Source organism: Pan paniscus, chromosome 7 (assembly GCF_029289425.2).
Source record: "Pan paniscus chromosome 7, NHGRI_mPanPan1-v2.0_pri, whole genome shotgun sequence".
NCBI classification, from domain to species: Eukaryota; Metazoa; Chordata; class Mammalia; order Primates; family Hominidae; genus Pan; species Pan paniscus.
The window spans coordinates 141,711,265-141,727,784 of record NC_073256.2 but is presented as its reverse complement, the minus strand read 5'-3'; the positions used below and the strand labels follow the sequence as shown (position 1 = coordinate 141,727,784).

Sequence of the window (16,520 nt, the reverse complement as noted above, 5' to 3'; positions counted from 1 at the left end):
ATTCTCGGCAGACTGATTGAAATACTACAGAGCCGAATCTTTTAAAATACAACTACGGAAAACAAAGGGGGAAAACCTTAAAATACCACAATAAATTTACAGAAATATTACAAACCATAGGAAAATATTTCAAACACAGTAACTTCATTTTTTTAATCTGAACAAAATGGAAAGTTGGGATTGAACAAAAGCTATTATAAATTACCAACCATGTAAGTTTTGCACTTTTGCCCTTTTAAACAAGACCACAGAGATGGTTTGCCAGTACTTATTTTAGTTTTTTCCTTTCTTACAATTTTTTGTCCAAATTTGAATAATTTTCTTCTTTCCACGTTTGCAATTGTGCTAAATTTCAGCTGCAGCATCAAAATGCAGCAAGAAGCTTCTCGTTGAAAAATACTGGCAAATTCTCAGCTTGTAAACAGTAGACATTTTGATTGCCATGTTTATCTCGATAAATACTGTACAAAAGTTGCTTGCAAATATTAGAATATTTTTTCATCGCCTGGAGACTAGCTCTAAATATTATTGGTAAAGACCTGCAAACTTCCTGCAAAGCTCCTACCGTACCACTAGAACTTATAAAAAGTTTTTTGTAGCTTGCTTTCTTCCAAATCTGCACAAGATCCATTCCTCCACCCTCCCCACCCCCTTGTTTTTCTCTGTACAAAAATAGTCCCCCAAAAGGAAGTTCAGGATCTCTCTCACAGAAGTTTTCTTGTCGGCATCGCGGTTTTTGTGTGAATGGGATTGGTGTTCTCTTTGGCAGCTGCCACTTGCTGTGGGTGATGGGATATATATATATATATAGTGTATATATATAAAAATATATATTTATATATAAATATAAATATACATTTTTATATAAATATATAAAAGAATATATATTTTTATATAAATATATAAAAGAATATATATTTATATATAAATATATAAAAGAATATATATTTATATATAAATATATAAAAGAATATATATTTATATATAAATATATAAAAGAATATATATTTATATATAAATATATAAAAGAATATATATTTATATATAAATATATAAAAGAATATATATTTATATATAAATATGTAAAAGAATATATATTTATATATAAATATGTAAAAGAATATATATTTATATATAAATATGTAAAAGAATATATATTTATATATAAATATGTAAAAGAATATATATTTATATATAAAAGAACATATAAATATATAAAAGAATATATATTTATATATAAATATATATAAAAGTATATATAAATATATAAAAGAATATATATATAAATATATATAAAAGAATATATATTTATATATAAATATATATAAAAGATATATATTTATATATAAATATATATAAAAGATACATATTTATATATAAATATATAGAATATATATAAATATATAAAAGAATATATAAATATATGTAAAAGAATATATATTTATATATATATATGATAAAAAATATATATATTTTTCCATTTTGAGCGTATTGGGTTTTTTCCATGCTGTTTCCTACTCTCCTCTTTTGCACCCCTCCCATTTCCTTCGTTTTTCTTCGAAAATTTCTTCCCCCTCCAGTTCGCTGTCCGGCCCTCACATGTGCGAGAGGGGCAGTGTGTCGTTAATGGCCGTGGCGGGCACCGGGCTGCTCCTGTAGTGCTGGGACATGTGAAGTTGGCTGGGGCGGCGTGTTCCGGCACCTCGGCGCGGGTAAGGTACGAGCTGATCAGGTCCCGGAGGTCCCCGGCCTGGCAGGGCGCCCTGGAGTGGGAGGAAGAGGTAACCACAGCGGGGCTGGAGTAGGGTGCCTTACTGCGAGTAGGATGTGCTGTAGGTGGGCGAGCAGTTCTCGCAGGTCTGCGAGCTGGTCACGGAGTTGTACTGCAGGGCGCCCACGTCGTAGCGGTGTATGGGCTGCAACTGCGCGGCACCGTTGGCGTGGAGGCCCGGGTGCTGTGCGTAGCCCAGCTGGTCCTGCATCATGCTGTAGCTGCCATTGCTCCAGCCGTTCAGGTGCTTGTAACTGTCCATGCGCTGGTTCACGCCCACGCCCAGACCGGCGCCCACCCCGACCCCGTTGAGCCAACTTTTAAGTTGCCACATGACACATCTTGTCCATCAGACCTATATCACATGATCACACTGAGCTGAAAGAGAAACTTTAAATGTCTTCATTCTGTATGTCCAATTGTATACCAAAAACTGGAAGAAGGGAAGGACATCTTGGGGGACAACTGGCTCTCTATGACAATCCACCGCTTTGAATATCAAGTATTCATGCCTCATTTTTTTTCCCCCAGTGTGGAAGATACCCATCCACAAGACAGTGGGCTCAAAGTGACTGCATTTACTTCTAAATGTGCCATACTCTCTATAAGGTCTTAAATTAGCTCCTTGTTATACTTCATAAATGAAAAGAGTATCTTCCCCTACGTACCCAGAGTGTAGTAACAATTTCAATTCAGAAAGGGAAAGAATGGGCAACACAACTCTCACTAGTTCCTACCAGTTATCAAATCCACCGCCACTATCCCCTAGCAGAAAAGCGGGATAAAATACGGGACTCATCTATTTGAAGGCAGTAGAAATCTGTCCAAGCAGGACTCTAAAGAGGAGTGAACATTTCTGAGGTGAGCTGACCTGTGGCTGCTTTTAGTTTGGGGGCACTTGTCCATTCTGGTTGCAGACCAGAGGCTGGTAATTTTGATTTTGTATTTTTTTTAAAGCTTGCCTCCAGAGGACAGCAACCAAGAAAGCTTTTGGTAGAGATATGGAACAGCCTCAAACATGGGCAATTTCCACTCAGAAAATTTGCAAAGTTGTGGTGCTGTTTAGGAGAGAAAACAAAAGTAGGCAGAAAGCTTCATAAAACAAAGATTAAAAATCAGGGCTTGCCAGAAGGAGGGGATCTGGAGAATATCCTAGGTGACCTAACTCTGAGGCTAGAGGCACATCAAAGGTAGAATGAGCCTTATGCCAAGATTTGTAACTCGGCCTTGATTTATCATGATTCTTTGTTGGATTAAGTTCTAGCAGAAGACAGGTTGAACCTCACTGAAGAAAGACATCACCCAAAGCCAGTAACATTAAAACATCTGGAAACCAATGGAAAATTACAAGAAATGCCAAAACCACATGGACCACATGACCAAAAACTAAGAGAAAAAAAAGTGACACGAGAAACCAAGCCACAGACAATTCACATATTGGAGTTCACTGGCAAGAACTCTAAGATAACTATGACTAATATGTTTGAGACAATTATGGATAAGATAATAGGCAAAGACTTTGATCAGAAAAGTAATCTATAAAAATCAAATGGATATTCTAGAACTGAATAGAGTGTCTGGAGTTGAGAACACAGTAGGTGGATGTAATAGTGGATTTGTGTAACAAAAGACAAGATTAGTGAACTACAAGACAGGTCAGTAGAAAAAAATACACACTGAAGCATGTATTGGAGGCATGTAAACACAATGAAAAGCCTTTAGAAAGATAATTGGAGTCTTGGAATAGAATGGGGCCAAAGTAACATTTGACCAAGCTCAGAAAACTAAAGCGGGACAAAGAAAAACAGAATCACACTTAGGCACATCAAAGTAAACCAACTAAAAAGTAAAGACAGAAAACATCTTAAAGACAGCCATCTCCCACAGAAACAATGGAAACCAAAAAGACTAGAATAATACTTTTAAAGTGCTTACAGAAAGTAGCTGCTGATCTAGAAATTCATACCCTGCAAAAAATATCCTTCAAAAATGAAGGTGAAATGGGGCTGGGTGCAGTGGCTCACGCCTGTAATCCCAGCACCATGCCCGGCTAATTCTTCTGATTTTTAGTAGAAATGAGGTCTCACTGTGTTGCCCAGGTTGGTCTTGAATTCCTGAAAAAGATTCTCCTGCCTCAGCCTCCCAAATTGCTGAGATGACAGCTGTGAGCCACTGTGCCCATTTTGTTTTTGGTTTGTTTGTTTTTTAATTTGGCTCTTTTAGTTGATTTTCATGGGAGCATTGATCTAGAGCAAGTTAGTACATCAGTAGTTTCCAACCTCGAGATGATTGTGTCCCCTCCCCAGGGGACCTTTGGCAATATCTGGAGACATTTTTGACTGTCATAGATTGGGGTCAGTGAGGATACTACTGGCATCTAGTGAGTCAAGACTAGGGATGCTGGTTAACATCTGTAACAGGATAGCCCTCTGTAACAAAGAATTATCTTTCCCCAAATGTCATTAGTACCAAGATTGAGACATCCTGCATTATAAAGTTTTGATTTTAGTATTTTTTTAAAAAGCTCTCTGATTTCAGATATTTTTCTGATTTTACATTTAAAAGACCTTAAATGGCACACAAACGGTATAAATTCAAGTTGATGAACATTGAGTTCAATGTGAGTTAACTGAAGAGAATAGCCATTGGATTCTTATGTCACCCCTATTTATCTCTCTAGAGATATATGGAGGATAACTTGGTGGACAAAATACAGTTAGAAGCTGAGAATATTGGTCTCAATTTCAGCTGAGAATTTGGGATGAAACATGTATGCTTGGAAGTCATTTATACACAGCTGTTAGTTGAAGCTATTGTAATGTATAAGTCTTCTCATTTGTAAAGCACAAGAGAGCAGGGCCAAGGACAGAACTCTTAAGGGCAGGGGAAGGAGGGAAGACCATTGGTGTTTAAGGACTCCATTCCTCCATATGATCAACTCAATAGATGCAAAAAATAAATTGACAAAATGTAACACAATAATCAGACATCCATACATGATAGAAACTTCCAGCAAACTAGAACTAGAAACGAACGTTCACATCCTAATAAAGTGCATCTGTGAAAACTTACAGCAAGCATCATACTTAAAGTGAAAGACTGAAATGCTTTCTCTCTAAGATCAGAAACAAGGCGAGGGTGTATGCTCTTACCACTTCTAGCCAGTGTAATAAGGCTAAATAAATAAATGAGTAATATCCAGATTAGAAAGGAAGAGATGTCTTAATTTGCAGATGACACAATTATCTATGTGGAAAATCCTAATTAATCTACCAAAAAGCTACCAGTACCAATACATGTTTCTCAAGGTGACAGAATATAAGATCAATTTGCCAAAATCAGTTGTATTTTTATATAGAAGTAGTGAGCAATCAGAAATTGCAATTTAAAAATAATGTAAAAAATAATAAATATTTAAGGATAACCTGCCAAAAGACATGTGAGACCTGTTTGCTGAAAACTAGTAAACACTGCTGGGATAAATAAAATCTAAATAAATAGACATATTGTATTTATATATTAGAAGATTCAACGTTGTTAAGATATAATTTATTCTCAAATTCAACTATATATATTCAATACGATTTCAGTAGAAATCCTAGCAGGCTTTTAAAAGCAATTACCAAATTTATATGAGAATGTAAAGAACCTAGAATAGCCAAAGCAATACTGAAAAAAGAGCTAAATGGAGGATTTACACTATCTGATTTCAAGATCTATTAAAAAGCTACGGTAATCACAGTATAAAGAAAGGTAAACAGAGACAAATGGAACAAAATTTGTCCAGAAATAGACCTACAGAATTGATTTTCAACAAAGGTGCCAGGGCAATTCAATGGGAAAATGATAATCTTAACAATAAATGGTGATGGAGCAAATGGATATCCATATAAACAAATAGTGAAAACAAAGAACAACAACAAAAAACAAATGAACTTCAATCCTTATTTCACACCAGCGTTCAAAAAGTACTTCAAGATAAATCATAGTCCTAAATATAAGAGGTAACGTATAAAACTTCTTGAAGAAAACGTAGGAGAAAATCTCAGTGACCTTGGCTTGGCACGTGTTTCTTAAACTGGACACAAAAAGCAAGAATTATTAAAGAAAAATAAAATGGATATCATCAAAATAAAAAATGTTTGCCTTTCCAAAGATGCCGTTATGAAAATGAAAATATAAACTACAAAATGGGAAAAATAGTTGGAAAACATATATCCAAGCAGGGACTTCTACTTAGAATACATAAAACTCCAATAATAACAACAAATAATTATAATAATAAATGTAATAATATAAAAAGTATACAGAATATTTGAAAAGTCACTTCAATAAATAAGATATATGAATGGCAAATTAGTATATGAAAATATGCTCAACATAAATAGTAATGAAAATATGAATTAAAACCATACCCACTAGAATGGCTAAAACTGAATAGCTAAAATTGAAAAAACCGATACCAAGAATTGACAAAGATTTGGGACAACTGGAACGTATACTGCTGGTAGGGGATGTAAAATGGTACAACCACTTTGGAAAACAGGTTACCAGTTTCATAAAAAGTTAAACATACACTTATGACCGAGCCATTCCACTTCAAGGTATTTATGCAAGGTATATTTCATAATACCTTGAAATGAAAAGAATGTATATGTCCACACGAAGACTTGTGCACTAAAGTTCATAGCAACTTTATTGCCCCCTAATACACTACAAAACCTAAATGTCCATCAACAGGAATATGGATAAACAAATCATGGTCTATCTATACAACATAATACAAGTTAGCAGTAGAAATAAACTGTTGATACACACACAACTTGGATGGATCTAAAACTAATTCTGCTGACAGAAGCCAGACAAAAAGAGTACACATTGTATGGTTCCATGTATATAAAATTCTAGAAAATGCAAACTAGTCTATAGTGATAGAAAACATATCTGGTTGTCTCAGGATGGTGAAAGGGCAAGGAGGGCATAAAGGCAAGGATTATAAAGGGGCCATAAGGAAAGTCTTGGGGGTGAGGAATGCATTTATTATCTTTTTTTTTTTTTTTTTTGAGATGGAGTCTTGCTCTGTTGCCCAGGCTGGAGTACAGTGGTCTGATCTCGGCTCACTGCAACCTCCACCTCCCGGGTTCTAGCAATTCTCCTGCCTCAGCCTCCTGAGTAGCTGGGACTACAGGCGTGCACCGCCATGCCTGGCTAATTTTTTGTATTTTAGTAGAGACAGGGTTTCACTGTGTTGCCCAGGCTGATCTCAAACTCCTGAGCTCAGCCAATCCACCTGCCTTGGCCTCCCAAAGTGCTAGGATTACAGGCATGAGCCACTGCGTCTGGCCTCCCCGCATTTATTATCTTGATTGTGATAACGGGTTCACAGGTGTTTACCTATGCCAGAACTTGCCAAATTTTAGCAGTTTAAATTTTTGCAATTAAACCATATAAAAATACCCCTAAAAATGAAAAAAATGGGAAAACATTAAAAATCGTTACTGCTATAAGATCACCACGCATCCTCTGGGTAGGAAATAATTTCTAACTCTTCTTTATCCCCAAATCACTTTTTACTTTCATTATAGTACTTATCAGATGTCTCAGTTATCCATTATCCCAAAACTTAGTGGCTGAAAACAGTAATTTGCTATTTCTCACATTTTTGGGGTCAGCTGGGCAATTTCTCTGCTGGTCTAGCCTGAGCTCACTCAGGGGGCTGCAGCCAGCTGGTGAGTTTGCAGAAGCTGGAGGGTTTAAAATGGCTTTGGCATAGATGGCTTGAAGGCGGTGACTCTCACTACATGGTCTTTCATCATTTTGTAGTCTAACTGAATATATTTTTTCAGTGTCCATAAATAAAGTTTTATTGGAATACAGCCGCATCCATTTATTTACTTTTTTAGTGAGATATGATTGTCAGGCAAATAAAGCTATATATATTCAACATATACATCTTGATGCATTGGAGGATAAGTATACACCTGTGAAACCATCACCATATTCAGTGCCCTAAACTTAACCATCACCTCTTAGGGGACTCCTGTATTAGGGTCCTCTATAGGGGCAAAACTTACAGGATATATGTATATATGAAAGGAAGTTTATTAAGGAGAATTGACTCACATGATCACAAGGTGAAGTCCCACGATAGGCCATTTTGCAAATTGAGGACGAAGGAAGCCAGCAGTGGCAGTCTGAGTCCCAAAACCTCAAAAGTAGGGAAGCTGACAGTGCAGCCTCCAGTCTGTGGCCGAAGGCCCGAGAGGCCCTGGCAAACCACTGTTGTAAGTCCAAGAATCCAAAGGCTGAGGAACTTGGAGTCTGATGTTCAGGGGCAGGAAGCACCCAGCATGGGAGAGAGATGAAGACTGGAAGACTCAGCAAGTCAGCTTGCTCCACCTTCTTCTGCCTGCTTTTTCTAGCTGCACTGGCAGCCAATTGGACGGTGCCCACTCACATTGTGGGTGGGTCTTCCTGAGGGTGGGTCTTCCTCTCCCAGTCCACTGACTCAAATGTTAGTCTGTTCTGGCAACACCCAGCAACAACAGATACACCCAGAAACAATACTTTGCATCCTTCAACCCAATCAAGATGACAATATTAACCATCACACCTTGTACACTATTGGTGGGAATGTAAATTGGTACAGCCACTATGGAAAACAGTATGGTAGTTCCTCAAAAGATTAAAAATAGAACTACCAAATCATCCAACAAACCTGCTACTGGGTATATACCCAAAAAAATTGAAATCAGGATTTCAAAGAGATGTCTGCATTCTCGTGTTCATTGTCCCATTATTCACAATAGCAAAGACATGGAAAGAACCTAAATGTCCAGATGAATGGATAAAGAAAATGTACATACAATGAAATACTATTTAGCTTTAAACGTGATGAGAATCCTGCCATTTGCTACGTCATGGATGAATGTGGAAGACATGCTAAATGAAATAAGCCAGGCCAAGTGCGGTGGCTCATGCCTGTAATCCCAGCACTTCGGGAGGCCGAGGCAGGATCACTTGAGGTCAGGAGTTCGAGACCAGCCTGGCCAACATGGTGAAGCCCCGCCTTTACTAAAAATACAAAAAATTAGCTGGGCATGGTGGCGGGTGCCTGAAATCCCAGTTACTTGGGAGGCTGAGGCAGGAGAATTGCTTGAACCCGGGAGGCAGAGGTTGCAGTGAGCCGAGATTGCACCACTGCACTCCAGCCTGGGCAACAGAGTGAGACTCTGTCTCCAAAGGGGGGGGAAATAAAAGTCAAACACGGAAGAACAACTACTCAATTATTCCATTTAGGAATCTAAAATAATCAAACTCGTAGAAGCAGAAGCAGAGACTTGAATGGTGATTACCAAGGTTTGGGGGAGGGTGAATCAGAGAGATGTTGATCCAAGGGTACATAGTTTCACTTATGCAAGGTGAATAAATCCTAGAGATCTACTGTACAACATCGTGCATATAGTTAACAACACTGTATTGTGTACTTAACTGAATCTTCATGTGGCAGTCGGGTACCTAATGAATAAATGCAGAAGCCATGAGGTCTCATGGGTTGCCCGGGTCCTAGATATTGCACTGTCACTCCTGCCACCTTTGACCCTTTATCAAAACAAGTTTTAAAAAATAGCCCAAATTCAAGGGGATGGAGAAATTGATGCCACCTTTCTGATGTGAGAAATGACTATGCCATATTGTAAAGGGACATGGACACGGAGATCATTAATATAATGATTTGCCCTTCCAGGTTATGCCTTATAGGCATTTTTGGTACCTGTATCCCTTCTATTAAATCATAAGTTCCTTGAAGGCAGAAATTAGATCTTATTTACCTTTGTATTTCCCTTTGCAACGATCACAGATGTTGCACACTATGCAATAAGTGTTGAATTTTTCCTGGATGACAAGATAAGTAAAAGGTAAGGGCAAAAAAAAAAAAAAAACAAAAAACAAAAAACAGGGTTGAAGATGCATCATTGTAGAGGTTGGGGAGAAAAGATATATTCCAAATAATTTAAAATCATGATCTCCAAAGCATGCAAAAGCAAAGGGCAAATATTGATGAGCCATCAGAATATCTTTTTTTTTTTTTTTTTGAGATGTAGTCTCACTCTGTTGCCCAGGCTGGAGTGCAGTGGCGTGATCTTGGCTCACTGTAACCTCCGCCTCCCGGGTTCAAGCGATTCTCCTGCCTCAGCCTCCCAAGTAGCTGGGATTACAGGCACACACCACCGTGCCCAGCTAATTTTGTATTTTTAGTAGAGATGGGGTTTCAACATGTTGGCCAGGCTGGTCTCGAACTCCTGACCTCAAGTTATTTGCCCGCCTCTGCCTCCCAAAGTGCTGGGATTACAGGCGTGAGCCACTGCGCCCGGCCTAGAATATCTTAATAATAACATTTTTATAGCCAAATAGGTAAAGGCAACAGATAAGAAGAGTTGAGTAGCTGCTTAAGTAGCTAGAGCTTTATTTAGATACAGCTCTTTTGATTCCAAATTTTAGGCTTTTTTTCCCCTTCTTCAAATTTTGCAACTCTGGGGTGGTATTATGTTAGGCAATTGAAGGGAGGGGTGGATAATTTAGGGGTTTTAAATTCACAGAGTAAACATTCTGGTGGTTGGTACCATGCTTTTAGTATTTATATTTCCCAGTGTATGAAATAAAAGATTTTAGAGGGACAATGCTGAAGATGCCTAAAATAAACTTTCCTTATTTATTTCTAGGCCTTTCTAAGCAGTTAGATTCCAAGAGACAAAGTATGTTGTGGAGCTGTTCTGTTTAGTCTTTTCCTGAAATTGCAGCCAGTGTTTTGCCTATCTGCTATTAACACATTACCCTTTGCCTGCCATCTCATATTTGGCATAGTTTATAAACAGGCTGAAAGCTCTAAGCTGAATCCTGGCTACATCAGGTTTTGTAATTATATCTTCCTGCAATATTCTTCCCACTCAGACAGCTAATAAATCGTTTAACTGACTGAGATTCAGCCTTTCTCTTCGTCTCTGCAAAATTTAGAAATTCAAAATGCAATTCAAAATAAGTATTTTCTGCATGTACTTTCCCCATGATGTATTTGGTGTCCAACAATGAACCAAATTATGAGGAAGGTGAGTCAACAGAATCATGAGATCCAATTCTTTCTCTTGAGACTCTTATGGTATCGGAGAGATTTGCAGTCTATTTATTTTTTATTTTATTTATTTATTTTTTTTTGGAATAAGATCTCGCTCTTGTCACCAAGGCTGGAGTGTAGTGACACGATCACTGCCACCTCCGCTTCCTGGGTTCAAGTGATTCTCCTGCCTCAGCCTCCCCGGTAGCTGGGATTACAAGCGTCTGCCACCACGCCTGCTAATTTTTTGTATTTTTAGTAGAAACAGGGTTTCACCACGTTGGCCAGGCTGGTTTTGAACTCCTCACCTCAAGTGATCCGTCTGCCTCAGCCTCCCAAAGTGCTGGGATTGCAGGCATGAGCCACCGCCCGGCCAGATTTGCAGTCTTTTGGGTATTCTGCAAGCTCCAGGATTCTGGGATTCTGAGTGACCCACAAAGTTCACAGTGTTGCTGCCAAGTTCTAGTAATGCATTATGTTATACTTTTTTGTTTTCACATAATTCAACATATTGGGCAATAAGTCACTTTGCTAGTATTCATATTAGTTAATCTTTACTCTGCAGTAAGACTTAATGTAAATGCAACCTTTTAAAATAAAAACGTTGAATTATTCCAATTGAGGAAAAGTGCAAGTTGAAACGTAGCAATCTTAGAGGGCAAGACATCAGTTCGGTTTAAATTAGTGAATTCTCCATGATTTCGTGGCTCCCTGTGGATACCACGAACACTCCGTTTTACCTCAGTTGTGCCATGCCTCAACATTGAGCTCCTAAAATGCAAAGGCTATTTCTAATTCATTTGTTGTGTCTTTGGTATTTGTCATAATACAATACTATAGATTATTCCTCTATGTGGTTTTAAAAATTAGGATCATTATCAATTTTGAACTTCTGAAGTCTTGATGAGAGAGTTGTAAACTCATTAAAGATAAATGAGTAGATTTAAACTATTCACGATTCTTCAGGGTTCTTTTTGTGCCTTGAATCTCTGAGGGGAATGGTTGCTGCTGATAAGCCTTGCCACCAGTCACGTAGGAAGATATTAATATACGGCAATTTCACAGCTGAAGGCTTTTGCTTTTCCACAGCATGTTAATAGTATTTGTCATTTGGAATCAAACAAGTCCAGGTTAATCAATTCCTGGGAGTGGGAACTTACACAAGAGAATTAACTTCTCTGAGCTGAAGTGCCCCTGTTTATAAAATAGGGACAATAAAATTTATAAAATGGTGACCTCTGTTGTAGGGTTATAAGGATTGAAATTCTGTGTGTTCAGTGCCTGGTAAAATCCTTGACATGTAGAAGGTGCTCAGTAAATTATTGTAGTAAAAATACAAGTTTATTTTTGGGCCAGGCACGGTGGCTCACACCTGTAATCCCAGCACTTTGGGAGTCCGAGGCGGGTGGATCACTTGAGGTCAGGAGTTCAAGACCAGCCTGGCCAACATGGTGAAACATGGTCACTACTAAAAATACAAAAATTAGCTGGGTGTGGTGGTGCGTGCCTGTAATACCAGCTACTCTGGAGGCTGAGGCAGGAGAATCACTTGAACCCAGGATGCAGAAGTTGCAGTGAGCTGAAATCACGCCACTGCAGTCTAGCTTGGGGTCACTGAGTGAGACTCCATCTCAGAAAAAAAAAAAAAAAAAAAAAAGACACCAGTTTTTAACAGTCTTTCTCCTCCCTTCAATTTGGTTGTAAAATATTCGAAAAAAAAAATTGGAACCTGTACATGTTTTGACCTGAAAAATAGTGGGAAATTGAAAACATTCCACTTTCTCTTTCGGCATTTATTGTGTCACTTAATTATTTTAAGTATTGAATTTTCAGTCCGTCAGACACATTTCTGATGAAAGTTAAGTGCGATCAGGGCTCACTGCAACCTCAAATTCCTGGGCTCGAGCTATCATCCTGCCTCAGCCTCTCCAGTAGTTGGGACTATAGGGATGTACCACTGTGCCTAGCTTTTTTTTTTTTTTTTGTAGTCATGAAGTCTCACTATGTCACCCAGGCTGGCCTCAAACTCTTGTCCTCAAGCGATCCTTCCACCTCAACCTCCCAAGGTGTTGGGATTACAAGTGTAAGGCACCACGCCCAGCTAAAAAACAAATTTTAAAGTTATTTGTGCCACTGCTACTCCTAAAATGAATATACTGAAATGCAATGATTTGGATCCTCCCAATATTTTCTTGTGTTATGAGAAGTTGATAAAGTCTTATGAAACTCCTGTGGGATTATTGAAATAATATTTAAATCTAAGTCTTAGGTCTTGTGAGATCCTAGGCAAGTCATTTAGCTCATATGAAAAATGAGTACTACACATTATTATGATCTCAGATTTGCTTTAAGATTGAATGAAACTTTGCATGGGAAGTGGCTTTGTCATTGGAACAGCTGTTATCTTAAATTATAATAACACTGAACAGGCCGGGCGCATGGCTTACACCTGTAATTCCAGAACTTTGAGAGGTTGAGGCAGGAGAATCACTTAAGTCCAGGAGTTCGAGACCAGCCTGGCCAACATGGCAAAAACCGGTCTCTACTGAAAATACAAAAAACTAGTCAGGCACACACCTGTGGTCCCTGCTACTTGGGAGGCTGAATCTGGAGAATTGTTTGAACCCAGGAGGTGGAGGTTGCAAGTGAGCTGAGATCGCGCCACTGCACTCCAGCCCGGGTGACAGAGTGAGACTGTACCTCAAAATAAATAAATACATACATACATACATTCATGCATTACAATAACACTAAACATCCATAGGGTAAAAAATGGGGGCTTTCACTTGATGGAAAACTTCAGACACAGCTCTTTTCTCATGTGAAACAGGATTGACTAATGTCCGCTGGCTTCTTCAGAATTGGTTAAGAGGAGATACTTGATATCCCGGCACCTTTTTCTGATAGGCTGTTCACTGTAGCCTTAGCCTCTCTCAACCCCTGGCCTGACTCCTCCCCCTGCCTGGGTTGTCTGTATCTACCACCTCTATATCTACCACATTTTATTTATGATGGTTATGTTGTGGGGTGAGGTGGGAAACTTGGCACTGGCTAGGTCTCCTTTGCAATCAGCCTCCCTACAGAGAAATTGGCCATTAATAATTGTATTAGGAAACATTTTATTCTTGTAGAGGGAGACCCATGCTTTACAAAAGATTCCTGACATTTGGTAGCTTGGCCTAGTTCTGGGGTGCAAAATTAGGAAGCCCATCGTTGTGGCATACCTCAGCTGTATTTCCACCCCTACCTTTATCAGCTGTAAGGCTGTTATTGTTATCTTCAACTACCTGGCTTATTTATTTTCTCAAAAAGTTCAGAACTCAAATGGGAAAAAGTAGTATTCTTTATTACCCCACTGAAAAGTAAGGGCTAATTTACCCAAGTCTGGTTCCTCACAGGCTGGCCCCTGAAACACTCCACAGAAACCAGCTACTGCTGTGAGTTTAAGACAATCAACCCAACTTATGGTAGAATTCTGAAGTGGCGGTTTGGTTGGATTGATGCTCACCCAACCTAAAATACTGAGTTAGTAGACCGTAGACCTGGGCTGCATATGGAGGTTCTACGTTGTTATGCAACTGCAGCCCCCAAAGCTTGACCCCAGCCTTTTGATTTTGCCAACTGCTAAGTGCTGAGGTGATGACCCAAAAATGGAGGCCAAGGTTCTGCCACATCATATTGCTGGGACCATGGGTTTGGACCCCAGCCCTTGATCACACCATGGGAGCAGCTTGTACTCTCTCAATCGTGCAAATTTTTTTTTTAAAGCCCTACAGCCAAAAGACTGAGGTTTCTCTTCCAATGCTTGACGTTTGGCCCTGCTAGATTCTTCTGTGCTGTTTGAATGCAATGGGCAACAGGGCTCACATACCTGCGATGGGTCTTGTCTCTGAATTTCTCCCCTCCCTGTCAATGTTCCAGAAGGGCCTGCTGTGTGTGTGCCCTGCTTGACCCTTCACCTCTGGTACTGTCACCCGTAACCCTCAGCATCTGTTCAGAAACAGTGATCATAATTCATCCAGAGGTCTCTGATTGACAAAGAAATTTCATACAGATTATCCCATTTGACAGATTATCCCATTTGACCATCACGACAACCTTGAAGACACAGGTATCTCTCCCATTTCCTAGGCAGGGAGCTTGAATTCTGAGAACTTCAAGATCACAATGAATGACAGAGATGGTTAACACCGAGGTCTTTGGTCTCTAAATTTTATGTTCTTTGCCTGGGAGTTGGTACTTCCATAAACATCTATTGGGTCACAGAGAAATGCCTGATTCCCTTGTTGCTGTGGGAATAGTTAAATGCCTTGTCTTCCAAAAGTCTTTTTATTAACCCCAGACAGCAGTTCCAGTGATGGATTTCACTGTAAATAAGAATAGCTCATTTTTCTCTGCCCTCTAGACTTCTTTTTTTTCAGTAGATTTTTCAAAATTTTACTGAAGCTGAAGAAAAAACAATATATATCAAAATTGATAGCACCCAGATAGCACCCAGATGCTGCAGAAGTAGTGCTGCAGGTGAAAGATACCAGGCTGAGACGAATCTGTCAAAACGGGACTCTTGTAGTCGGAGCTCCAAGGAAAGACTGGATAATAGAAAAGGAAAGATGGAAAAGCCAGAAAGAAGGAGATGTTATAAGAAAGAAAAGTATACACCACACACATACGCGCGTGCACACACACACACACACACACACACAGAGAACTTATAAAATTTTTACTCTGTCCATTAGTAAATTACTCTGTTACAAGCCGGCAATGAAATTTGAATGGTAGTTTCCATTGCTCAATCCCATGGGAAGTTCTGAGTGTGTAGAGCAGTCAGGCCTCTTTCAGTACTCCTGGGACCTCCGCAGACCAGGAGGGACTGTGATCTTGAGATCTTGATGATGCTCAACATGTATCTTGGTTCGCAAAGCATCTTCATGCAAAGGATCTCGTTTTAGTTTCACAACCCACCCGCTGAAGTAGCTGAGTGGAAACTCTCCCCTTCTACAGATAAGGGTAGAAAACAGTGACATCTAGGTCCAGGAGTAAAGATATTCACCCCTTCCGAAAATAATTTATGAATGATTTAAAATAGTTTTGTTGGGACGCAGACACAGGTACGGGATACAAAATGTAAATGTGGAGCCTTAAACATTATAGTATTTTATTTGATTTTGTATTTATTATTATTATTATTATTATTATTATTATTTTGAGATGGAGTCTTGCTTGGTCACCCAGGCTGGAGTGCTGTGGCATGATCTCTGCTCACTGCAGCCTCTGCCTCCCAGGTTCAGGCAATTCTCCTGCCTCAGCCTCCAGAGTAGCTGGGAATTCAGGCACCCACCACCATGCCAGGCTAATTTTTGTATTTTTAGTAGAGACTGGGTTTCATCATGTTGCCCAGGTTGGTCTCGAACTCCTGACCTCAGGTGATCCGCCCGACTCGGCCTCACAAAGTGCTGGGATTACAGGCGTGAGCCACCGCACCTGGTCCATTTTGGTAGTTTAATAACCACACACGCAGGACCATCTAGGGCAAGTTCTGAGTTTGGGGGCTCCCTTGTGTAGTTCCTTCTTTTTGAATCTGTGCTGAGGATGATTTTCTTTAGATCATGGCAGAAGTGGTACTATGCTCATTGCAGG

At 39.2% G+C, this 16,520-nt stretch overlaps 1 pseudogene; it reads right to left on the bottom strand.

Annotated features, from left to right (window-relative positions):
- Positions 1 to 1,500: 1,500 nt before the first annotated feature.
- The window catches only part of LOC117981504 (transcription factor SOX-2-like), a 29,931-nt pseudogene continuing 14,911 nt past the window's right edge, over positions 1,501 to 16,520 (bottom strand).